A 25,660-nucleotide genomic window follows, 5' to 3' on the forward strand; every position below is an offset into this window, starting at 1 on the left:
AAATCCCAGCGCGCTTGCTGGATAAGGGACTACAAATACAGATGGCCACTGCTTCGCGCAGCGAACGGGAGCAGCGGGCCCCCCATTGTCGCGCCGGAGTCGCGCCTGAGTCTAGCCCGTCTGCGCTCGTCCGCGCCGAGGACGGGCCTAGGGCCATCCACTATACCCAGGTGACTCCTTTATCTAAAAACTCAATTTTAGCTTTAAATAACTTATGCTCCCACTGCCACCATGCCCTCGATGTAGATAAGTGGGCAGGTCCTATCTGCTGTGTTGTCTGTAAACTTACACTAACACCCTATCACCTAAATACTAATCAACCGACTCTTAGATACATGAAGTGTGGCCTTATTAATGCCCGCTCAATGTGTAAAAACTCCCTTCACATATTTGACCTGGTTCACGAAAATGAATTAGACTGTCTTTTTATCACAGAAACCTGGCTTCGTGAGTGGTCAAACCCCGACATAGTCCATGCCATCCCCCCTGGCTATTCCATTTGCAGACAAGACCGCGTAGAACAGCGTGGTGGTGGCTTGGCTATCATCTATAGAGATTCCTATAGATGTTTAATTAGAGAGCTCCCTGACATCGAAGAAGCTGAAAGCTTATATTTTTCTATTCAAGTGCATGACACCTTTACCTTGTCTGGAGCATTACTCTATCGTCCTCCTCGCAATCCCACGCAGTTTCTTGCCAGTGTAGGGGAAGTGTTGGGAGACCTGGCTTTTAGGGATTCTAACTTTACAATCTTAGTTGATTTGAACCTTCACTTAGACGATCCCATGGATAAACACGCCTCTAATTTTAAAGAAACCCTACAGATCCTAGGATTAACTCTCATGACTCTTGAAGCCACCCATAAGGCTGGACACTCCCTTGACTGCATCAGTTCCAATCTGGATAAAATGACTGTTAATGATCCCATACCCCTGACGTGGACCGACCATTTCTTCATAGAATTCAATATTGAACTCACAGGGAGCAAATTGAAGACTAAAAAGGTAGCAAATAAGGGAAACACTTTACCTAATTGGGGAAAAATCATGAAACATCCTGATCTTACTAGTTGGGCCAAGGAAAGCAAACCTACTCTCTCGTGAAACACTACTATAGACTATCAAAAATTTGTGAGATGGATGATAGATATCGGAAACAAAATCAGAACTCCAGAAAGCTTGTTTCCTTCCCAGTACAAGAATTGGCTTGGTAGTTTGGTTTGCCCTGTTCCCATCATGCACTGGGACAGGAACAGCCTAATTTGCATATAGCCAAGTTCTGAGCGAGACCACAGGAAAGAGGAAAATCTCTGCTCCCTGGTTCTTAGACACCCTTAAAAAACAACTAGCAGAAATTAAACTTCTTGAGCGTAAATGGCGACGGAACTATGACAATGATGCTAAAGTGATACATAAGAAAGCTAGGAGATCATATCACTCTTCCATCAAAGTGGCAAAGACTAACTATTTCACCTCCCGTATTGAAGCAGCAAATAACAAACAAAAAGATATTTTTAAAATTATCAATAGCTTCACTAAACCGAATATTGCAACTCAAGAGATTCCCCCTTCGCAGATCTTATGCAATGACATAGCCTCTTATTTCACTCAAAAAATAGAAATGCTTACCAAAGACTTCCCTCTATTTGTAATAACAGAACCCACCAGTGATTTTGTTCTCAAGACCCACCAACCTAGATGGGAACATTTTTGCCACATTAGCCTTGACGACTCATTACAGGGAATATCTACCCTGAAATCAGGATCCCCTTCTGACCCCTGCCCCCCTCATTCCTTAAATCCATTATACAGGAGGCCAATCCCCATATCAATGCCATCATCAACTCGTCCTTTCATTCGGGAGAAATTCCTCCTCAATGGAAAACAGCGATAGTGAAACCACTACAGAAAAAAGACCCATCCATCCACTCCAACCTACGTCCCATTTCGCTTCTTCCCGCCATCTGCAAGATTGCAGAATCTCTCGCCAATAAACAACTAATGGCATTTCTAGAAGAAAATGACATTCTACACCCTTGTCAAGCAGCTTTCAGGACCCACCATTCAACTGAATCTGCACTTTTGTCTTCTACTGAAACCATTCGTGCTGCATTGGATCAGGGCAAACTGGCCGTCCTGATCCTATTAGATCTCTCTGCAGCATTCGACACGGTATCCCATGCTATCCTTTTACATCGCCTTTCCAATACTGGCATAGCAGGAACCGTGTTCGAATGGTTTAAAAACTATTTAGCACATAGGCACCAGATTGTAAGGCTGGGCGAATTTTCCTCAGAAGAAAAAATCATCAAAACAGGGGTCCCGCAGGGCTCTAGTTTAAGCCCCACCCTATTCAACCTCTATATGGTTCCCCTACTAGACCTAATCTCTTCCTATAACATCAGTACTGTCGCCTATGCTGACGACACTCGGCTTGTTCTGACCTTTGACAAGAATCAATCTAATACTGAACAAACACTGAAAGAATGTCTGTCAGCAACCTTCAAATGGATGTCACACAACCATCTGAAGTGCAACTCATCTAAAACCGAAATCATTCCTTTTGGAACCAATAATTCCTTTTCACCACAAGTTTGTTGGCCTGAAAAGACAGAAGCCCCCCCTAACACCATCAATGCGGCCCGAAACCTAGGCATAAAGTTTGATAAAACTCTGACTTTTAACCAACAAGCCAAAGAAGTAGCAGGGACATGTTTTGGAATCATCTGCCTCTGCAGCTTTGGATGCATTACATTGGCTCCCAATTCAAAAGCGCATACTCTTTAAAGTCCTGACCATTACCTACAGAGCCTTTCACCATCATGGCCCACTGTACCTGCGCAAATACTTCAATCAATACCACCCGTTAAGATCACTCAGGTCCTCTACAGCTAACCTACTCCATGTCCCCAGATTCAAATTGTCAACCAGAGGAGGAAAATCCATTGCAGTCATCGGCGCGAAAGCATGGAACAGACTTCCCTCTTTCCTGCGTCAAGCTACCACTGAACTAAAATTCAGAACGTTTTTAAAAACATGGATCTACGCCCTGCCAAACTCCGAATGTATGGGAATTATATGAGATGCTTCACAGACAGGTAGTCTCTTTTCATCTACTACTTGCTGTCTTTCTGGAATCCAAGCGCCAAGATACTCCTTGGAGTGGTAGCGCGCTATATAAGTTCCTTCTCACATCACATCACATTTGAATCTTCCTATTCCCTTGAAGACTTCCGCAAATTCGACTAGCAAATGTTGGATCGACTTGTGATGCACACTAAATGCAAATGTTACCACACCCAAATCTTCCGCAGCACGGCACCCTAGTAGCATAACATGTCCATCTTCAGTGACATAAACATTGGTGGTAATCGAGTTGTCTCCATGGGAAATGGACATTTTGAAACGACCTTTGACTTTCAGGGGCGTGTCTTGGCCATACGCAAACACAGTTATCGCTGACGGGTCCAACTTGGGCTCTGGACGCATGGTTCGGTGGAGAGCTGCAGCCATGATGTTGATGGTGGCCCCAGTGCCCACTACAGCCATGATGTCCTGGGACCCCACACGAATGTTGCACTGCGGCAACCGTCGCACTTTCTGTGAGGCAGTGCAGATCATGTGTACCTTGTGGACTACCCGCTCTTCCTCCTCATCATCGTCTATGTCACTGGGTGACTTTTCGCCCTCGGGCAGTGCATTGACCACCTGTCGCGGTCGGCTATACCGTTTGGCCCTGCACACCTTCTCGAAATGGTTAAAGTGCCCGCATCCTGAGCACCTCTTTCCTTTGGCCGGGCACTCGGCTGCTCGGGGTGGAGGCCCACCACAGTACCCACACGTTTTCGCTTTTCCTGCCGCCGTTGTCCCGGGTCCCTTCTTGTTCCACCTTGTTGGGGTCTTGGTCGTGACAGCATTCACCGGTTCGGTCTTTACCGGGGCTTGGAGGGCAGCCTCCATGTGTGCTGCATGTGCCTTGGACAATTCCTTGGTGCGTCCCAGGGTCAGTATGTCTGAGAGTGACTTGCCGGATTCCTCTAGAATTCGTTCAGGCAGTTTGGCGGAGGCATAACCCTGAATCACCTGGCCCCTTATCTCCTCTGTTTCATCTTGGAATCCTCACGTGGATGCAAGGTTTTTTAGTCTTGCATGGTACGTGTCTAACGGCTCTTCGGGATGTTGGCGCGCATTCCTAAATATGAATCTTTCATAGTCCTGATTGGCCATTGGCTCGAAGTGTCCATTGAGGGCATTTATTAGTGTGTGGTGGTTCTTTCGCGTGGCCTCTACAAGCGTCTTGGTGATGTTATGTATGTCTTTGCCCCCAAGATGTAGCAGCATCGCTTTTTTCTGGACCTTGGTGGCTTCAAAGAAGATCAGCAGGCGGTCTACCCAATCTTTCCACTTGGATGCCAGTGAGGAGGGCGACCCTTCCACTATGAAGGGCTCTATGGGCAGTATCGTGGCCATGGCTGACGCTGTGTACCCGAGAGCTTTAACTCGATGATTCCCTTGCCCTTCTTTGTCGCAGCAGCACTGTACTGGTGTACTCTTCGCCCTCCACTAGTCTTCCAGCTGCTTGGGCGTAGCGACTCGTGCACCCTTGGACGGTGCAATGTGACTCTCTTCTCTCCCTCGCGGGACGTCAACCTCCTCTGCTGGCTTGCATTCGCTGCCCTGCTCTGTTGCTAGATGGCACTGATGCCTTGGGCTGTGGTGCCTGCTCTTGTGCACGGCTGGCATTGACCCTTTGTGTGTCCCACTGCGCCCGTGCTATGGTTTTCTTGATTCTGGCCCTGTGTTGGGATGTAGGCCTGCCTTGATGCATGGGCGTTTCCTTGTGTCTCCACTAGGCCTGTAAAGAGGCCTTATAGTTCTTAGGCCAGTGTTGAGGCCTTGTTTCCTCCCCCTTTGGGGCAGGGCGACTCCTCCCTGAGCCCCTTATATTTGCCGAGGCACCAGGAGTGTGTGGGAGCGCCGGTGCGCCGAGCGCTTCACTCTGGCTGCACGCGCTCTATCAGCGGGTGGGGCAGGAGCTCTAGGTGCGCACGCCCACTCCCAGGAGCGGCACCGTGCGGCCAGACTCAGCCGCGATGGTCGGCACAGGCAGCAGGCAGTCTCGCGGATGACAGCGTGGGGCGGGCTCCCCTCGCACAGCCACGCCGAGCTGTTCAGTTGACTTCGCCCCCCGCATGGGGCACCGGTGGTCCGCAGCACCACTCCGCTGCACCAAGGGCTATGAGCGCCGCAAGCAGGTATACACGTTCGCGGCGACCCCCCTCGTCGCAAAATATTATGTTGCCCGTCGACCTGGGGCAACTTAGAGGGAGTTATAAGGTGGGGCCTAGGGGCTGCGTAAAAAGACCAGGAGACAGGACTTCCCCACACCCTGCCCCTCTCCCGCAACGCCCGACCGCCCAGCACCACTTTCACAATGAGCCACCACTATAAACTGCATACCTCTTTCATTTACTTACAAGTTTAAAAACATGTATGCTATACCTTGCTCCTAAAAAATACTGAATATCAGACTGTTAATAGGTCTAAAATTTCAAAGTGCAATAAAAGTTATATAAAGTAACAATATTTACTTAAATATATTATATTACTTACTGTTTTTATGCTTACAAATGTTTGCAGTGATAATAAAACGATTTTTACACAAACTAAGCCATCAAATGTATTACATTCACACTACTTTTACATGTCGCAAAAAATTATTACATTAATTATTTGTATTATAAAATAAACCACTAACCTAATCAATATGGCGAGACGATTGGCATTGCCAATGCTTGTTGTTGCTTTTTGCCACCACACAAAGGCAATCCTATTTCTAAATCAGGCATTGCAAGATGGAGCATGAAATGTATCCAAACATTTTATGTGAAAGTAAAAAGAACATTGATAATATCCCCTAGTGTGCATTCCACCCGCAAAATAGAGGCTACTAATGCTTTCTTAGGGAATAGTCACTTAGCTGACATATGTAAGGCAGCAACATGGTCTACACCGCAAACATTCACCAAACACTATTGTGTAGATGTGTTAGCGAGGCAACAAGCTAATGTAGGCCAGGCAGTACTTAAAACACGTTTTCAAACAACTGCAACAGCTATAGGTTAGCCCCTGCTTTGGGAGAGTACTGCTGTATAGTCTATGCAAAGCATGTGATATACAGCTCACATGCTTTGAACGTAAAATGTTACTTACCCAGTAAGCATCTGTTCTTGGCATGTAGAGCTGTAGATTCACAGGCGCCCTCCCACCTCCACGGGTACCTATACCTGCTGCAGTTCTTTCTTATGTCATATACTACGCATGTACGTCTCTATTCTACCTTTACTAACTCTATTCTCATCCTCTGTGGGAAAACAATCTAACAATGGAGTTGATGCCCATGCGCACTATCACCGAAAGGAGGAGTCACCTTCCTCATGACTGGAAAGACTCCTTCGAAGAAAAACATCCGGACCCAACACAAGATGGCAGGTGTATGCAAAGCATGTAATCTACAGCTCACATGCCTCAAACAAAGATTTCCTAACTATAACTAAGCTTTAACATTAGTTTTTTTCATTACAGTTCAACATTTAAAAAAATAGAAATGTGTTTAAAATTGTAGAGTCAAGTGTTGTCAAGTGGAATGTCGTAGAGTATAGTGGTGGAGAGTTTCATACAGTGTAGGCTTGAAGAGTGGGGTGTCGTAGAGTGGACTAGAGTAGAATGCAGTTACATAGCGGCGGGTAGTGTGCTGTGTTGGGAAGTGAAGTGAAGTGCTGTAGAATGGAGTGACGTGTCGTACAGTAGATTTTAGTGACGTAGAATGGGTTTGCGTGGAGTAGAGTTGAGAGGCATGTTAAAGGGACACCTCATACTGTGTCTTACATTGTAGCAGCATACAGTGTATTGGCATGTCATAGAGTGGTGTGGTGTATCGTAAAATGGAGTTGCGCGTCAGAGTGGAGTGCCGTGTCCTGCAGTGTAGTGTAGTTCCGTGACATTCAGTCTCAGAGTGGAGTAAAGCACCTTCAAGAGTAGGGGCATAGAGTCGAGGAGACTGCTGTAGAGTGCATTGGCGTACAGTGGCGTGACGTCTTGTACAGTAAAGTGGAGAGGTGTTTTATAGAGTAGCATGTCACAGTGAAGAACCGGGCCTGAAATCTTCGAGTTCACCTGCCTTGTTGCACAGAGACACGGGATACTCTGTTGGCGTACAAAACCAAGTTTATTAGCTGCAGCTAAGCACAGTTGTCCAAGAAGTACACCAAGTAGGTTCTCAGGAGACTGCCACTTTATTCCGTGGCTCACAAGCTTTTTACAGGCAAAATACATCTGTGCAAACATACACCCAATACACAAAGTTTTAGCCAATCAGAAGAGTTTGAAAACAAGGTGTTGTGCAACCAGAATGCTTTCTGCTTACATGTTGTGTGTTATCCAGCCCCCAAAGTTAATCAATACTGGTACCCATGGTTCAGGGTTGTAATGGCAGGACATGTCTGTATGCTTCAAAAGAAAGGTTGTGGAATAGGAAAACAGAGGGAGAGAATAGCAAAGGCCAAAAGATAAGATACGGCAAGAGAAGAATACTAAAGGCTAACAGATAGTTGATATAGAGATTAGGTAGTCCAGACAAGGATTAGTTAGGCCGGCTGGTGTCTGAGATGGGTTTCAAGACAAGGACGGAGGGGGTTTTTGACACGTTGCAGGCCAAGGGGCAGAGACACTTCGTGAATCGAGCAACCTGTGTAAAGGCAACACAAAATGGAGGCGAATGTAAAATGGAGTCGAAATTAAAGAACCTCAGCCCCTCCTTTTGCCATTACGCAGGCAATACACAAAGACTCACGCTAATCTGAATCAATGTTGATGGTCATGAGGTCGTCAAGCTGATGCTGCAACATCATCTTCATTTTCTCTGTTTTCTGTGACATGGGTCTTGGGACACACATAGTAGCACAAAGACCACAGATTGTGGGGCCACATTGCAAACAAAGGCAACACGAAAAGATGATTTGCCAAAACTACTCCAACAAAAGTCAATACCCTCCATCCCCATGTGGACAGTAGTCCCCAAAACCATCCCATCAAAGACCAATTTCCTTCGTCCTGGTGGATGGACTCAGCAATGTGGTGTAATTTAGAGATGGCCTGGTATACTGTAGGGGTGTTGTCAGGTATGTAAATGCAACAACTGGATCCGATCAATTTACAGACTCCACCACAATCTGCAAGAATGATGTCTAACACCATTCTGTTTTGTAATATCATAAGGTGTTCAGCCTGAAGCTCAGCAGTGATATTACCAAGTGCTCCGACAGTTTCATTTATTGTTGCTTCAACTACTCGAATGAGATGCCTGATATTTCTACTATTGACCATAGGGCCCCAAAATGGGAGGAATCCTTTAAGGAAGTCGCCTACTTCTTGTCCTACTGTGTCTTCCAAAGCAATAACCCCTCTACCGTACCTTGTCTTGTGATGTCCCGAAGGAGCTGTATATGTTGGAGGGAGGAGAAAAGCTATATAGCAAGTTCCTGAGAAATCGGCTGGTAGTCATGTATAGGCTCTGTCATGGCAAACTAAATATGTTCCTTGAGACGCTACCAGTGGTGGAGACGTTCGGGATGTATAGATATATGTAATGTTACAAGTGCTCTTTCCCAATTGAGCCTTAGGACTTCGACCATTTGCTTGGAGACATAGGTGACCTTGGTGGGGCACAGTAAATATAGATGGAGATCTTTTCATTTTGGCTCTGTCTGTAAGGCTAGTGACGTAATGTGTCACATTCCAGTCAATGTATGCTTGTCGTTCGTCAGTGGGGAATTCATTACATTTCTAATAATGTTTTGACATAGCCACTATTCCTTTTATCAGTGCGTCATGACTAACGTCAATTCCCTCTCTATACGGACCAACAGGATGTCGATGTTGGTTCTCAAAGGCATTGGCAAACATAGAGGTATAAGCCCAAGCAGATCCTTTTAGGGAGAAGGGTAGAACTAAATATGGCATTCCTCTATCTGTATCATGGGGTAAAAGTCCACAAACCCAGCAATCGGTGGTATTGATCACCAATTGATGCTGGTGTAACAATTGAATGAAGGAATTGTTGAAATACTCCATTCTCCTAATTTGCTCATGCTCTGGTAGCGTATGAAATTGGTGTGGGGAAACAGTAGTGCGAAAAGGTATGGGCTGGGAGGTAGATATAGATACAGATGTTGGCTGCAAAGTGTGAACAACCCAACCCACACAAGCCAATAAAACACATAGCAAAGTTAAAACACATAGTACTACGCCACATCTATTAAATAATAATTTACAATATTTAGCAGAATCCATCTTCTAGATGTTGCTCGTGGCAGTCTTCCTTCTTCACTTAGCCGTGATTATTAGCCGTCCTATGACACTGCAAGTCCTGCCGATCTATTGCCACAACTCGGATCACTAACTAAGGCTCTTACCATGACCTTGCAACCTAATTAGATGGTCAACGTCGCAAAAAGCACACAAAAAAAGTTCCCCAATTGTCCTTAGTTGCTCTAGATCTCAAATTATATCTAATTTTGTTCGGTACAGTCTGACCCTGGAAAAGTGTCTCTGGATTAGTTGTGTTCATTCTCAGATGTGGTGGAATAGCTTCTTGCAAAATGTCATCGTCTTCTTTCTCAGACTGAGTCCATTCTAGGTGTGCATCACCAAAAGGTACAAACCAGGGGACCCTCTCTCCTTCACAATCACCTATACCTTTGCGGACCCACTGGTCAAAAGGCAAAGGCAAGGGTACCTTTTTGCAGTGCACACCATGAATCCAGTTTTTCTTTCCGACCACCTTCACAGCTGTGCGTGTGGTCAGCAGGACCGGACGTGGCTCTCTCCAGCGAGGTTCCAAGTTCTTTGACATCTGAAAATTTTTAGTAGAAACCCAGTCACCGAGTTGTATGGTGTGACCAGGATCTGTAGAAGCCTGAGGCAAAGCGTCTTGTACCTGTTGATGAAGAACACGCAATTTAGTGGTGAGGTCATGCAGATAGTCAATCAACATTGGGTATTCTATGTCAGAGTACTTCTTGGGTCTGGAGACACCCCAGACATTAGCCGGGCGTCCAAACACAATCTCATATGGGCTAAGTCCCACACGAGAATGAACAGCTGTTCGAGTTGACAAGAGGGCTAAAGGTAAAGCATCGGGCCAGGCAAGACCTGTGCTGGCTTGTATCTTCGCAAGTTTAAGCTTGAGAGTGCCATTATAGCACTCTACCAAACCCGCTGACTGAGGGTGGTTTGCCACATGGAATTTCTGCTTAATACCAAGACCGGCACATACTTTCTGCATGATTTGACCCACGAATTCACTTCCGTTGTCACACCAGACAATTTGAGGTAAACAAAACCTCGGGAAGTATTCTTTCAGAAGGACCTTGGCTGTAGACAAGGCAGTATTATCCTTTAGGGGGTAGGCCTCTATCCATCTAGAAAAGGCACACACCACCACAAGGACATACTTTAGGTTATTGCATCTCTCCATATGAATGTAGTCTATCTGCAATACCTCAAAAGGATACGTTGGGGGAGAAAAATGGCCTGCTGGGGTTGGTGTCCCTCTTCCTGGGTTGTGCATCAAACAAACAATGCAATGTTTAACAAGATTGTCTGCACATTTAGGAATCCCAGCATTCTGCCATACCGGAGCCAAAAGCTTGCATATTCCTTTCACACTGATGTGGGCTGGACCATGCGCCATAGTTACTACTGGAAGTACATAGGCGTCTGGTAACAGCCAACGTTGGTGTTCCGACAATTCTATTCAACACCCCGTCGCATCCAACATTCCCGTACTATCTCTCCACTTACTCAATTCTTTTTCTGTAGCCTATTCCTGAATCATTTTCACACTTTCTATTGTGTCCTCACACATTCCTCCTTGACTGACCCATCTAGCAGGTCCAGCAACATACATATGACTCGTCACATCTCTCGCTGTCTCTTTCGCTATCTGATCCGCAAAAGCGTTTCCTTCACCCACATCATCAATGATCCTCTTATGCCCACTACACTTCACAATTGTTATCTGAGTAGGTAAAGCAAGTGATTCCAAAAGGTTATTCACTAACTGACCATGCTGTATTTTAGTACCATGTGAGGTAAAGAATCCTCTTTCCCTCCAAAGGCGGCCAAAACTGTGGGCCACCCCAAATGCATATTGGCTGTCGGTGAACACATTCACTCTCTTCCCTTTAGCCAATACACAAGCTCTAGTCAGAGCTATCAATTCAGCCGCTTGGGCTGAATTCTGCCTAATGCGCGCTGTTTCCACAATTGTATGCAAAGTGGTAACAGCATAGGCTGCAGTCGGTTCACCATTGAGGAGCTTAAAAAACGAACCATCCACCCATAGGATCCCATCCGGGTCCAGGAGCGGCGTATCTTTTAAATCAATCCTTCCTTTTGTCTCCTCCTCTGTACAGAGAAAACAATCATGTTGCTCTTGAATGCCTTTCTCTACTGGGATCGGTAACAGTGTAGCTGGATTTAGGGTATTACATCGTTTGATGTGTACGTGTCTAGCCAAGAGCGTCAGCTCATACCCAGATAAACGGGCGCTCGAAAGAAGCTGAGTTTTTGTCCTGTTTAGGAGAGTATCCATTGCATGTGGCACCATGACAATAAGCGTATTGTCTAGCACCAATCCAGCAGATTGGCGAATAGAAACTGCTGCTGCTGCTGTAGCTTTCAGACAACTAGGTAATGCTTTAGCTACAGGGTCTAACGTAGCCGAAAAATAAGCACATGGACGTTGCTTGTCCCCAAATTGCTGTGTCAAGACTGACAACACACAACCTTCTCTCTCGTGCACATAAAGTGTGAAAGGTTTACTGTAATCCGGAGTACCCAACACAGGAGCAGAACATAAGGAAGTGCCCAAATCAGTAAAACTTTTCTGGCATTCCTCTGTCCAAGGGAGAGGTTGGGGTGTATCTTTAAGGGTAAGTGCTAACAGAGGTTTAGCTAACAAAGAAAAATTCGGAATCCATGGTCTACAGTAAGAGGTAATGCCCAAAAAGGCACGCACCTCTCTCTGGGTACATGGTACAGACATTTGTGCAATTGCTTGGATTCGTTCTGGGGTCAATCGCCGTCCCTCCTTCGACAAGAGATGACCTAAGTAGGTAACCTCTTGGCGACAATATTGTAATTTAGAGGGCGAAACCTTATAATGAAGGTCAGACAAGTGATGCAACAGTGAAACAGTAACTTGTTTACAAATGTCCTCAGAATCAGCAGCAACTAACAGATCATCTACGTACTGAATAAGGGTGGCACCTGGAGGTAAAGTGAAAGCATCGAGCTGAGTTTTCAAAGCCTAACTATAAATGGAGGGACTTTCACAATAGCCTTGAGGTGCGCGCTTGAACCGGAAGCTTCGGCCTCCCAAAGAGAAACCAAAAATATCCCTACTTTCCTCAGCAATGGAAATGCTAAAGAAAGCATTCTTAAGGTCAATGACCGAGAACCAGGCAGCCGAAGCAGGTATCATCGTCAATAAAGCAGTGATATCTGGGACGACAGGAAACTGGGGTACAACAATCTTGTTGACCTCCTGGAGATCGATCACAAAACGATAAACAGGTGGCTGGGAAGAGTCCGTACATTTAAGAACAGGCAAGGCAGGACTATTACATACATTTCCTCTAGTCTCTTCAACCACGCCTTTCTCAACCAAATCATAAATGATAGCCATCAGCGCTCTCTCACCATCACTAGAAATCTTATACTGAGGAATGCGAGGTAACTTAACATTAGATTTGAGGGTGACAATGTAGGGTGGAATCTGCAAGAGGCCAACATCATTGGGGCCTGTAGCCCAAAGAGTGGCAGGCAGGGAGCATAATTCAGAAGGTAGTTGGTCTCTAGACAAATATGTCGGGTAATCAAACTTCTACCTAAAGTAAGGTGTACACCAGAAGGAGAACAATGCAGTGTCGCATACAGTCTTTTCAACAAATCCAAACCCAACAAATTCTCACCACAACCAGTCGTTAAAATAAGCAGAGCCTCCAAATCATAAGGACCAATGGAGATAGGCAAAGGACAAGAAACTGGGTTACGAACTGGGGCGCCAGAAAATCCTACAAAAACATTTGTTAAGCCAGACAAAGGTGCCCCAGGGAGTTTAGAGTGGATGATAGAACTCTTCGTTGCACCAGTATCCAAGAGAAATGGCTCTGACACACCAAGCGCAACGACATCAACATAAGGCCCATTTTGTTCCACTGGAACGGATATGACTCCCTCACTTTGTCTACGGCTGTCCTAGCTAGAATTAAAATCCTGATTCTCATCCTCCATATAATAATCATCATTATAATAATGGGCAGACTGAGTATTTTGCTGATCAAAATAATTCATGGAATTTTGATGCGGAAAGGAACGTTTATCCTGGGACATTGTACCTCGCCCCCTCACCCTAGATGTTGACTGGAAGCCACCTCGGCCTCGCGGCCCAGGCGTACCACCAGCACGCTGCAATAAAACTGGGCAATTATTCTTAAAGTGACCTTCTTCCTTGCAATAGGCACATTGATTAGGATCCAGTGGAGGCCGTGGGACAAAGGGCTCAGGTTTCTGAAACACCTTCTGAAACTGGGGAGTCGGCTGAAACTGGCGCTGAGGTGGACGAGGGGGATAAGTCTGTTGCAAAAGAACCTTTGTTTTGAACTCTTTAGTCTTTTTATCCAATTTGTCCTTCTTCTCCTTATCCCTATTTTCGTAATACTGGGCAGTAGCCAATATCTGGGCTGAAGAAGAAACAGCCCATGAACTTTCGGAATCTTTTAATTTATTAGAGAGTTCGGGAAGCAAATTAAATACAAATTTATCTACGAACAATCGCTGTCCCCCCTCTGTGCTCATATCCTGACCACTGTGATCAAGGAACGTTTCCTCAAAACGAGTAAAGAAGTCGGAGACACTCTCATCCTTCTTCTGCTTACAGGCAACTAACTTATCCCAATTAACTCGCAGGGCGGGCATCATAGTTTTCATTAAGGTGATTATTCACCAGGAAGTTCTGCAACTAAATCCTCGGGTTTAGCACCACCCACCTGGAGTCTATCAGCAGCCCGTATAGCATTCCAATCACCTCCTAATTCTTGGACGTGGTCCTCTTTCCGAATCCTAGCCCACAATGGTTGTGGGGCAACATTTCCCATTAACATATCTATGTCAGCCAAATTCATAATGCAAGCATCAACAGTCTGAGATAATTCTTTGTAGTAACCAGCAGGGTTTTTACGGGGGTCAGGTAAGGACTGTTTAAGGGCCAGCACCTCAGATCTCTTCCAAGGTACATGTACCCATATACGTTGGAAGTGAGCTGGTATAGACTGATTACCATCCTGGGCTCCAACCGCTTCTCTCCACACTGGAGGAACCCCTCGCATAGGGTAGTATTTCAGTTTGCGCCTAACAGAAGGATCAGGTTCAGACAAAGACCGGGAAAAGAACATTGATCTGAATGTGACAAGTGTCTGTATAGCATCCTCAACCTGAGGACCCACAATAATTCCTTTATCAAAGTCAGCCCGAACATCCAGCAAACCCTGGGGAGCCAACCCCAATCCTATGGCCTCCCATTCCTGACCTAGAATGCCATACATGGCATCAAAAACGAATCTTTGTATAGAGCCATCCCACTGCTCAAAAGTATCCATAATATCTCGAACAGTATACTCGGGACCATTCATAATCCACTTGCGGGCAAGGAGATCTAACGCATCTCGTTCTTGGGAACCTGGGAGTAAACTACGGGTCTGCCTGCGGGGAAGGACAGGAGTCATGCTTACTGACCCAAAGAAAGGAGATAAAAGGCCAGAAACGGTATCAACCATCCGTTTACGAACTGAGGGGGAAGTTGACAGAAGGCCAGGGGATAAAGTATGAGACGGAGCAGGAGCAGAGGCAACGGGTAGAACGGAGGTCGAGGGCAAAGGAGGCTGAGGCAAAGAAGTCGGAGCCAAAGGAGCTGGAAGCGAGGGAGCTGGAGGCAAAGGAAATGACGGTAGTGGTAGTGCCACAAGGGGCTGTGGTGGAGGTGCAGGAGCTGGAGCTGGAGGGAGAATAACAGGTTGCTGGACGGGTAACAAAAGCGGGGGTGCATTAGCACCTTGTACATAGGGCGGGGGCGATCTTAACGCACAAGGTACTACTTGTGTAACAATATATCTGTAAGAGACATTAGTTAGTATTAGATTCCTTACCTTAGAATATCCCCAGGCGTCAGACTGGATCCGGAAATTTTTGCGTAGCCGTACCCTTGCGCGTCGGTAGGCGTCGTCTAAGGCTCCGCGTCCGTCGTCGGCATCGTGGGCGCCGTGATGACGTCGTCGGAGTACTTAGACGCCGCCTCCGCGTGCTGACGTCAGTTCTTAGACACAGCTTTTCCGCGCCAGAAACGCAGAGCCATGTTGAAAAACCAACACTGGTGCCATTGAAACTAGGGCCCTGAAAGGGGACAACCCTAACCCTAGATATTGGTTCGCAGAACTGGGAGGATGGGTGGGTCGGTAAGGAATCTAATACTAACTAATGTCTCTTACAGATATATCGTTACACAAGTAGTAACTTGTGCATCTGTGCATCTGAAAGAGACACGTTAGTATTAGATTCCTTACCTTAGAATAGATACCCCAGCAATACCAACCCCGGTGGTGGGTCTGCGAACCAATAATCACACCAGAAAGTCCTGGAGGACGGAACAGCCAAAGAAGCCATCCCTCCGGACTGGACTGTCCAGGCAGTAGTGTCTTGCAAACGTGTGCAGCGATGCCCACGTAGCTGCCTGACAGATATCCTGTAAGGGCACACCCCGGCCCAGGCAGTTGTAGTTGCCGTGGCTCTGGTGGAATGAGCCTGTAATCCAACAGGGGGCTCCTTTCTAGCCAAGGAGTAGCATGCCTGGATACATAAGATGATCCACCGTGAGATGGTCCTCTTGTGCACCGCTTTCCCCTTCTTAGCGCCCACGTAACCAACAAAGAGTTGGTCATCCACCCGTAACTGGCGTGTGCGATCCAAGTAAAATGAGAGCGCACGTTTTGGGTCCAGACGGTGGAGCCGCTCTTCCTCTTTAGAGGGGTGCGGTGGCGGGAAGAAGGTTGGCAAGGTGATAGACTGCCCGATGTGGAAGGCCGTGACAACCTTGGGCAGGAAAGATGGTTTGGTACGCAGCACCACTTTGTCCGGATGGACAGAAAGGAAAGGTGGAGTACAAGAAAGGGCCTGGAGCTCACTCACTCTCCTCGCAGAGGTGATGGCAACCAGGAAAGCAGTCTTCAAGGTCAGAAGGCGAAGAGGACAGTTGTGAAGCGGCTCAAAGGGAGCGCACATCAGAAACGTAAGAACCAGGTTCAAGTCCCACTGAGGCATCACAAACGGAACAGGAGGAAACGTGTGAGTGATGCCTTTTAGAAAACTATTTACAATAGGGGACTTGAACAAAGAAGGTTGATCAGGCAGCCTCAGAAAGGCCGAAAGGGCAGAAAGGTAGCCCTTGATAGTGCCCAGAGCAGAGCCCTGCTGGGCAAGAGAAAGAAGGAAGAGAAGAACCTCAGAAAGAGGGGCAGCAAGAGGATCCACAGCCTTTGCTGTGCACCATGCCACAAATCTGTTCCACCTGCAGGCGTATACCGACTTTGTGGAGGGACGCCTGGCTGCCAGAATGACGTTACAGACTTCAGGAGGCAAGTAAAATGGCCTCAACTGTCGCCGCTCAATCTCCAAGCATGGAGGTGGAGACTGGACAGGTTCGGGTGGAGGACCGTCCCCTGCTGCAGCGACAGAAGGTCCTCCTGAAGAGGCAGACGAACCTGTGGTATATAAATAAATAATACCGGATCTAGGTTTGACTGGACATAGCGATAACAGATAGCTCAATAAATAAGAGTCAAGATTCGAGGTAGTAGGAGTTTGCAGGTTTAATACAGCATAAGGACAGGAACAGGACAACCTGCACGGGAACAGGATGGCAGGGCCCTGCAGGGGGGACAGGGAATGAGCGCTCTAACTTTAATAACAATGTACAAGCATATATACAAAAACAGTTGCATTACAGTGAATACAGTAGGCGGAGCAGTGGGTGTGGTCAATAGCAGTCGTGAAAGATAAGGGTGAAAGTAGGTGTAACAAGAGGCGTATACATAGACATGTGATGTAAACGTAACAGAATATGTCATAAATGGGGCGGAAACATGGAGGGGGCTACCTAAGGAGCCGGGACCTCTAACCTAATGGTGCGCGCAAACTGACAATGACGTGTTACTAGGAGAAGCTGGGGGCTATGAACTCTGCGCTAGGAGCAGAGACTGAAGTCTGGAGAGTCAGGGCGACATGTACCTAAACCCTATCTAGTATCTAATGTTTAGAGAACATGTTGATATAAACTAAGAGTCAGGAGGGGAGAGGCTAACAGACTCTAAGACTGGAGCATGCATTATTCTACATGTAGTGCGTGATGAAAAATATTAAATGACCATTAAATGCAGTATTTCTCCTACATGGAGACGTAAAGGCTAGACAATGACGGAAACTATTGATGCGATTCAGTAGCTTAGGAATGCAGAGAAGGAGGGCTGGACTGATAACTAGAATCATAACATACGCTTGGCAGACTCGTGGGCAGAGCCAGGCCGAGCCGGGCACTGTGAGGCAGGAAGTAAGTGAAGGGTCGAGGATACAGGTGGGGGCTGTATCGCTCCTCAGCGAGGGCTCAGGAGACAGGAGCTGAATCTGGTGTCCGGGCCCTTTTGAGGCCTAGAAACGGGGACTTTATAATGAAATAACGTGCACACTGAGAAACGTGGCAACGTAACTTTACATAGGCCTAATACTCGTAGCTTTCACGAGAACTGGAAACTAGCATACTAGAGATGGACACAACTGTAATTGCGTCTTTAATCGAACATGGGAGATACATATGCATATTAATCATGCACACATAACATAAGATGGGGAACACGTAGGGACACAGAACATGGCAAAATTTACTTTTCCACAAACCGGGGGATCGACTGACATACTGAGTAGCTCTGGATACCAGTACCTTCGTGCCCAGTCCGGAGCCACATGGATGACTTGGGCCCGGTCGCGCTTGATCTTCTTCAGCACTCTGGGCAGAAGTGGTATAGGCGGAAAGGCGTACAGTAGACCGCAACTCCACTTGCGACAAAAAGCGTCTCCGAGCGAGTGCCGCCTTGGAAATTCCAACGCGCAGAACTGATGACATTGCGCGTTCTCTTCGGTGGCGAATAGATCTAACCAAGGCTCTCCCCTTCGCTGAAAGAGGCCTTGCGCCACGTCCGAATTCAGACGCCATTCGTGATCCATCGTGCACCGACGGCTGAGCTCGTCCGCCCTGGCGTTCAGAGAACCCGCCAGGTGTTGAGCCACCAGGGTCACGCCCTGGCGTTCCAGCCATTGCCAGAGGCGCAGAGCCTCCTGGCAAAGGGTCCACGACCCCACCCCGCCCTGTTTGTTGCAGTACCACATGGCGGTGGTGTTGTCCATGAACACCTGCACTACACTCCCCCTGACAGAGGGGAGGAATGCCTTCAGCGCTAGACGAATCGCCCGTAACTCCAACAGGTTGATGTGGAGCCGGGCCTCCGCCGGAGACCAGAGGCCTCTGATCTCCGCCTCTCCCATGTGGCCACCCCATCCCTGGAGGGACGCGTCCGTCACAACTACGTGCTCCGGTTGGGGAAGGGAGAGGGATCTGCCGCTGACCCAATCGCGGTCCGTGAGCCACCACCGCAGCTGTCTCGCAGTGCCTTCTGAGATCAGGACGTGGTCGGATAGGTTGCCTTGATGCTGGGCCCACTGAAACTTCAGGTCCCACTGCAGAGCCCGCACCCGCCACCTGGCGTGATGCACCAGCAGGATGCAGGAGGCCATCAGCCCCAGAAGCCGCAGCGTCAACCTGACCGAGACCCGGGATAACGGCTGAAAGATGGGAATCCGAGCCTGAATATCCCGGACCCGCTGTTCGGGTGGATAAACCCGAAACCGCGCCGAGTCGAGAACCGCTCCGATTAAAAGGAGCTTCTGAGAGGGGCACAGGTGTGACTTTGGCACATTGATGGAGAACCCCAGCCGGTGCAGGAGGTCTGCCGTAGTCTGGAGGTGGCTGACGACTGTCTGGGGCGAGCCCGCCTTCAACAACCAGTCGTCGAGGTAGGGGAAGACTGAGACCCCTACCCTGCGCAGGTGAGCTGCGACCACCGCCATCACCTTTGTGAACACCCGTGGGGCGCTGTTAAGGCCGAAGGGGAGCACGGTATACTGAAAGTGCTCGTGGCCTACAGTGAACCGCAGGTAGCACCGGTGGGCCGGCAGGACGGGGATGTGGAAATATGCGTCCTGCAAGTCCAACGCTACCATCCAGTCTCCTGGGTCCAGGGCAGCTAGGACATGATCCAGTGTCAGCATCTTGATTTTCTCCTTCCGGAGGAAGCCGTTGACGTTCCGTAGGTCCAAGATAGGGCGCAGGCCCCCTTTGCCCTTCTTGGGTACCAGAAAGTAGTGGGAGTAGCAACCACACCCTACTTCTGGCCCAGGAGCGTGCTCGATGGCCCCCTTGGCCAAGAGGGCCGTAACTTCCTCCTGCAGAAGTCGTAAATGATCCCCCGATACACGGTGGTTCTGCGGTGGCATGGCTGGAGGAGTCGCCTCGAAGGGGAGGGAGTAGCCCCTTCGGACGATCTGCAGCACCCACCTGTCCGAAGTGACGGTGCGCCAGTGGAGGTGGTGATGGCGAACCCTGCCCCCCACTGGCGTCACATGGGCCTGAAAGCACGGACTAGGAGGGTTTTGAGGCGGATGCTGCGGCGGAAGGTGTGGACTGACCTCGCCGTTGTCCCAGACCGCCGGGACGGCGGTTTCCACGGCCGCCACCGCGTTGGGTATTACCCTGCGGAGCGTGGCTGGCAGCACGTGTGTGAGTACACCCTTTCCTTGGCCACGAAAGGAATGATAAGCAGCCGATTGCTGGCGCGGGGCCGAGAGGCCCAAGGACTTGGCCGTAGCCCTGGAGTCCTTAAAGCGCTCAAGCGCATGGTCTGCTTTGTCGCCAAAGAGGCGACGGCCATCGAACGGCATGTCCATCAATGTTTTCCGGACATCTGCCGAAAAGTTGGCGGACCTCAGCCAGGCGTGGCGTCTGACCGCCACCGTCGTCGCCATCGCTCTACCTAGCGAGTCGGTGGTATCCAGCCCACACCTGATGGAATATTTGGCTGCATCCCGGCCCTCCACAAGGGCTTGGCCGAGTTTGGCCCGTACCTCCAACGGACACTCTGGCAGCACTTCCGCGACCGTATCCCACAGAGAGTGGGTGTAACGGCCCAAGAGGCATGCGGTGTTGGAAGACCGCAGACCCAGACTAAGGGATGAGAAGATCTTTTTACCATACTGCTCATACCTCTTGGATTCCCTGTCCGGCGGGGCCGACGGGAACGCGGTCTGGGAATTGTAGGCCTGGATGACCAGGCTCTCGGGGGTGGGGTAGGTGGACAGGAAACATGGGTCGCCCGGGGCTGGGCGGTGGCGTCTGGCCACGTTCCTATCTACGGGCGAACCTGTAGCGGGCTTGGACCAAGTGCCCAGAAGAACGTCGGTCAAGGCCTCATTAAAGGGCAGCAGAGGCTCGGCCGAGCTTGACTGCGGTTTAAGGACCTCAGTGAGGAGATTAGTCCTCACGGCCGCGACGGGGAGCTCAAGGCCCAAGGCCTTGGCAGCCCTCATCAGCACCACACTGTAGGTTGCTCCCTCCTCCGAAGCCACGGTAGGAGGGGAGACAAAACCAGTGTCTGGAGAGGTGTCCAGGCCACTGGCCTCCCCAAGGTCTCCTGTCCAGTCCTCATGAGACTGACACTCTCTGGTCAGAGGGTCCTCAGACCCCTCCCAGTCCTCTTCATCACCCATCTCCTGAAACTCAGGGTTCTCAACTAATGGGGCCTGTTCATAGAAGTGAAACTCCCCAAACGACGTCTGGAGCGGCGCCCATCGGGGCCGTCCCGGCGCCTGAACAGGAACGAAGGTGGAACCGGGGATGGCGCCGCCCGAGGACGGTGCCAGAGGCGACACCTGAGGGTCCGACGCCGGGGAGGTCGTAAGGTCCACCGGCGACGAACCAGAACCCGAAGGAGGTCCAGCGGCGTCCTGCGGCGCCGCAACAACTGAACCCCTCGGCGCCTGGCCCGAAGACGTGGGCGGCGTCGGGACAACGGGAACCTGCGGCGCCGGGGCCGCAGCACCCGACGGCGTTGGGACCGACCCCGACCCGCTAGGGGTCCCAGACGCGTCCGCTGGGCCCGAAGGCGCCGCGGAGCCCGTCGGAGGAGAGAGTTTCCTCATGGCCATGAGGAAGCGCTCGACCTCCTCCGGCGTCGCGTTGAGCCCAGGGACCGGAGGGTGTGGGGCTGAACGCGGCGCCCGCGACTCCGACGGAGCCGCGTGGGTGTTGTCACCCGAACCCCCGGCCGCATCGCGCGAGCGTCAGGGGGAGTCCGAAGAGCGATGACGCCGCTTGGACTTCTTGTGCTTCTTACCTGACGACGACTTCGACCCGGAGGAGTGCGGCCTACTCTCGGAGCTGTGGTGGCTCCGAGCCCGCGACCTGTCCCTCGACCTCCCATGGGACCGAGACCTCTCGCGGCGTGGGACCGACTGCCGGAGTTCGAGTCGCCTGCGGGACTGCTCCCACCTGGCTTTCGAAGAGAGGGCCCGGCAGTCGGAGCAGGCCTTGTCGTCGTGATCGACGCCTAGACAAGTTAGGCACAGGTGGTGAGGATCCGTGACCGACATCAGGCGGTCGCAATCCTCGCAGTGCTTAAAGCCGGGCATCCCTACGGCACCGATCAGAGTCGAAAGACTTCGAGAAATGATCAAAATCGATCAAAAAAGTTAGTCAAAATTGACTAGGGATACTGCTTTTTCCAGATCTGCGCTTGCTGGCACGGAAAAAAGAAGAACTGACGTCAGCACGCGGAGGCGGCGTCTAAGTACTCCGACGACGTCATCAAGGCGCCCACGACGCCGACGCCGGACGCGGAGCCGCAGACGACGCCTACCGACGCGCAAGGGTACTGCTACGCAAAAATTTCAGGATCCAGTCTGATGCCTGGGGATATTCTAAGGTAAGGAATCTAATACTAACGTGTCTCTTTCAGATAAGCGGGACATTAAAGGATCCTTCTCAAGATCAGCATCAGTATTTGGGGGAGAAGTTGGCAGCACCAGGTAACATTTATCGTTTGCCATGCGATGTTGCCTATCTGAGATCTCTATCGCATGATCTATTTCATTATCTTTAAACTGTTGGGCAGCCTGTATAACAGTCATGCCTCTTTCTTTCCTATCTTTTTTTTCCTGTTTAATTTCGTTCTGTTTGGCTTCCTTGCGCCAAAGGCGCAAAAGAGTCAAACATAGCCGGGCTTTTCTTTTAAACAAAGTAGCTTCTAAATTGTCTAAAATATCAGGCTCAAAACTACCATTATGTGGCCACTGTAAAACACCATCTTTCTTCGTATAGCGGACCCACACTTCATTAAAGGTGATGGGGCCCACACCATGTTTAGAATAGAGCTCATAAGTAGGAGTTCCAGCCGGAGGAATTGGACAAGAGTCCTCCAGTCGGGAGTCCATATCGCAACAAAAACAACACCATTTTCTAAACTTACTGAAACCAGGCATCGTTACTTCACTGGCTCCTTTACAAACAACAAGGGGCTAATCAAATAAAACAGCACAATCGTACTCACCCCTTGGCTTCGGGTATTGCAATAACCGAATCAAAGAACCAAAAACAAAGAAGTGGGAGCTACCCACTAGTACCTAAGCAAATGTCTTCTCACGCCAACAGAGGTCCGTCTAACGTCTCGCAATACCAGTCATCACCAAAAGGGACCAAGACAGGGCGGCAGTCAGGGCAGCAGTCACCAGCAGCCGTTGAAAAGGAGAAGCCACACTTCAAAAGACCATCGGTCCACTTTTCGACATACATGGGTCGCTGGTGTGGGGGCACCTCCTCTGGAATTTTCCTGCGGGGCTCCTCACGATCCTCGGGCTCAACCGCTACCTCTGAAGCTGCCCCACGTTGGGCTGCCAATTAAGAACCGGGCCATTGGGCCTGGCGGCGCAGGGCACGCCTGAACTCATCGAGTTCACCTGCCTTGTTGCACAGAGACACGGGATTCTCTGTTGGCGTAAAAGACTTAGGTAATTCATATTTACCGACTCTTAAATACCGAAATTTTACTGATTCGGTATTTAAGAGTCGGTAAATATGAAGGGGGGAGATGTAGGTATTACAGATTCTGTAAATACCGAATCTTTAAGAATCGGTATTTACCAAATCTGTAAATACCGAATCGGTATTGCCCATTGATTCCTATGGGCCTTGAAGCCCATAGGAATCAATGGGCAATACCGATTCTGTAATTACATAATCGGTAAATACCGAATTTGGCAAGGGTGCAGGGGGCGTCACTTTGACACCCTCTGGCACCCCAAAAATAGGCATGTGCGCCATGTGGCACACAGACATGCCCTAAAGGCATGTCTGTCTGTCACATGGCTAGGTGTGCATGCACACATGTGCATGCACACCTGAATTCGGTATTTTAACACCCAATTAGATTGGGTGGTAAAATACCGAATTTGTAGGGCCTTTGGGACTCAGAAGAGTCCCACCTACATCTGGAAGGTACCGAATCGATAAAAATACCGATTCGGTATTTTACAGATTCTGTAAATTTACCGATTCTGTAAATTTACAGAATCTGTAAAATCTGGCCCCCTACATCTCAAGATGCCAAATACCGGTCGGAAACGGCCGAATTCGGCAGTTTCCGACCGGTATTTGCCACCTACATCGGGCCCCAAGTTTATTAGCTGCAGCTAAGCACAGTTGTCCAAGAAGTACACCAAGTAGGTTCTCAGGAGACTGCCACTTTACTCCGTGGCTCACAAGCTTTTTACAGGCAAAATACATCTGTGCAAACATACAATATTCTAATCAGAGGTGAGGGAGATGGAATATTGATCCATTCATTTTCCAAAGGATATCTTGTAATCAAAGGGGAAAGGATCACTTGTCCTGAACAACCTTAGGTCTGCAGGATGGTTTTCGGGGGGAGTTCTGTCCCAATATAAAGACCCTCATGCACGTGATGGGTATGGTGTTGTCTCAGAGCGGTATATCTTGGTTCTCCGCTTCTATTTCACGTGTGTGCATAATCATCAGGTCTACTTAGGTTATGCAGCCTCCACCAGGAGGATTTTACCCAAAGGTTGGTGCAGTAGTGAGCCAGAGATAAAAAGACCAGAGATCAGAAGGGCAAAGCTTTAATAGGTCTGATTTCGGGTCTGGTAAACTCAATTTCTGTGCATCCGGTTATACTTGTTTAGGAGTTACAGTTGCACTTTGAGTGATGAAGGAGTTAAAAAGGTTGGTCGACATGTTTCTGCCTCTGTTGCCTTGCTAATAGGACTTACGGGCATTCTTCAGGACCGTGAAATAACGTGCAAAATATCATACAGTGTAATAAGTGAAAAGAAAAGGTTATTGACCTGTTTCTAAGTCTTGGAGGTCTTACGGTACCTCGCGCATTGCTAATGCACACTTCCTTCAGCCGGTAAGAATATTGGAGCGGGCTGTTTCGCCTCGTCCTCAGCTCGCTATTGCGCGCGCTGCTCTGCTCTTACCGAACCGGTTGAAGGAAGTGTGCATTAGCAATGCGCGAGGTACCGTAAGACCTCCAAGACTGAAGAATGCCCGTAAGTCCTATTAGCAAGGCAACAGAGGCAGAAACATGTCGACCAACCTTTTTAACTCCTTCATCACTCAAAGTGCAACTGTAACTCCTAAACAAGTATAACCGGATGCACAGAAATTGAGTTTACCAGACCCGAAATCAGACCTATTAAAGCTTTGCCCTTCTGATCTCTGGTCTTTTTATCTCTGGCTCACTACTGCACCAACCTTTGGGTAAAATCCTCCTGGTGGAGGCTGCATAACCTAAGTAGACCTGATGATTATGCACACACGTGAAATAGAAGCGGAGAACCAAGATATACCGCTCTGAGACAACACCATACCCATCACGTGCATGAGGGTCTTTATATTGGGACAGAACAAACATACAATACACAAAGTTTTAGCCAATCAGAAAAGTTTGAAAACAAGGTGTTGTGCAACCAGAATGCTTTCTGTTTACATGTTGTGTGTTATCCAGCCCCCAAAGTTAATCAATACTGGTACCCATGGTTCAGGGTTGTAATGGCAGGACATGTCTGTATGCTTCAAAAGAAAGGTTGTGGAATAGGAAAACACAGGGAGAGAATAGCAAAGGCCAAAAGATAAGATACGGCAAGAGAAGAATACTAAAGGCTAACAGATAGTTGATATAGAGATTAGGTAGTCCAGACAAGGATTAGTTAGGCCGGCTGGTGTCTGAGATGGGTTTCAAGACAAGGACGGAGTTTTTTTTTGACACGTTGCAGTCCAAGGGTCAGAGACACTTCGTGAATCGAGCAGCCTGTGTAAAGGCAACACAAAATGGCGGCGAATGTAAAATGGAATCGAAATTAAAGAA

The 25,660-nt window shown here is 48.8% G+C and overlaps 1 long non-coding RNA gene across 1 annotated transcript in view; it reads right to left on the reverse strand.

Moving 5' to 3' along the window:
• Positions 1-9,291: 9,291 nt before the first annotated feature.
• Positions 9,292-25,660, reverse strand: part of LOC144773608 (uncharacterized) — a 65,714-nt gene continuing 49,345 nt past the window's right edge. The window contains exon 3 of the long non-coding RNA XR_013600021.1: positions 9,292-9,996. This is a non-coding gene — a long non-coding RNA (uncharacterized LOC144773608). The remainder of the gene's footprint in view (positions 9,997-25,660) is intronic.

Source organism: Lissotriton helveticus, chromosome 8, assembly GCF_964261635.1.
Source record: "Lissotriton helveticus chromosome 8, aLisHel1.1, whole genome shotgun sequence".
NCBI lineage: Eukaryota > Metazoa > Chordata > Amphibia > Caudata > Salamandridae > Lissotriton > Lissotriton helveticus.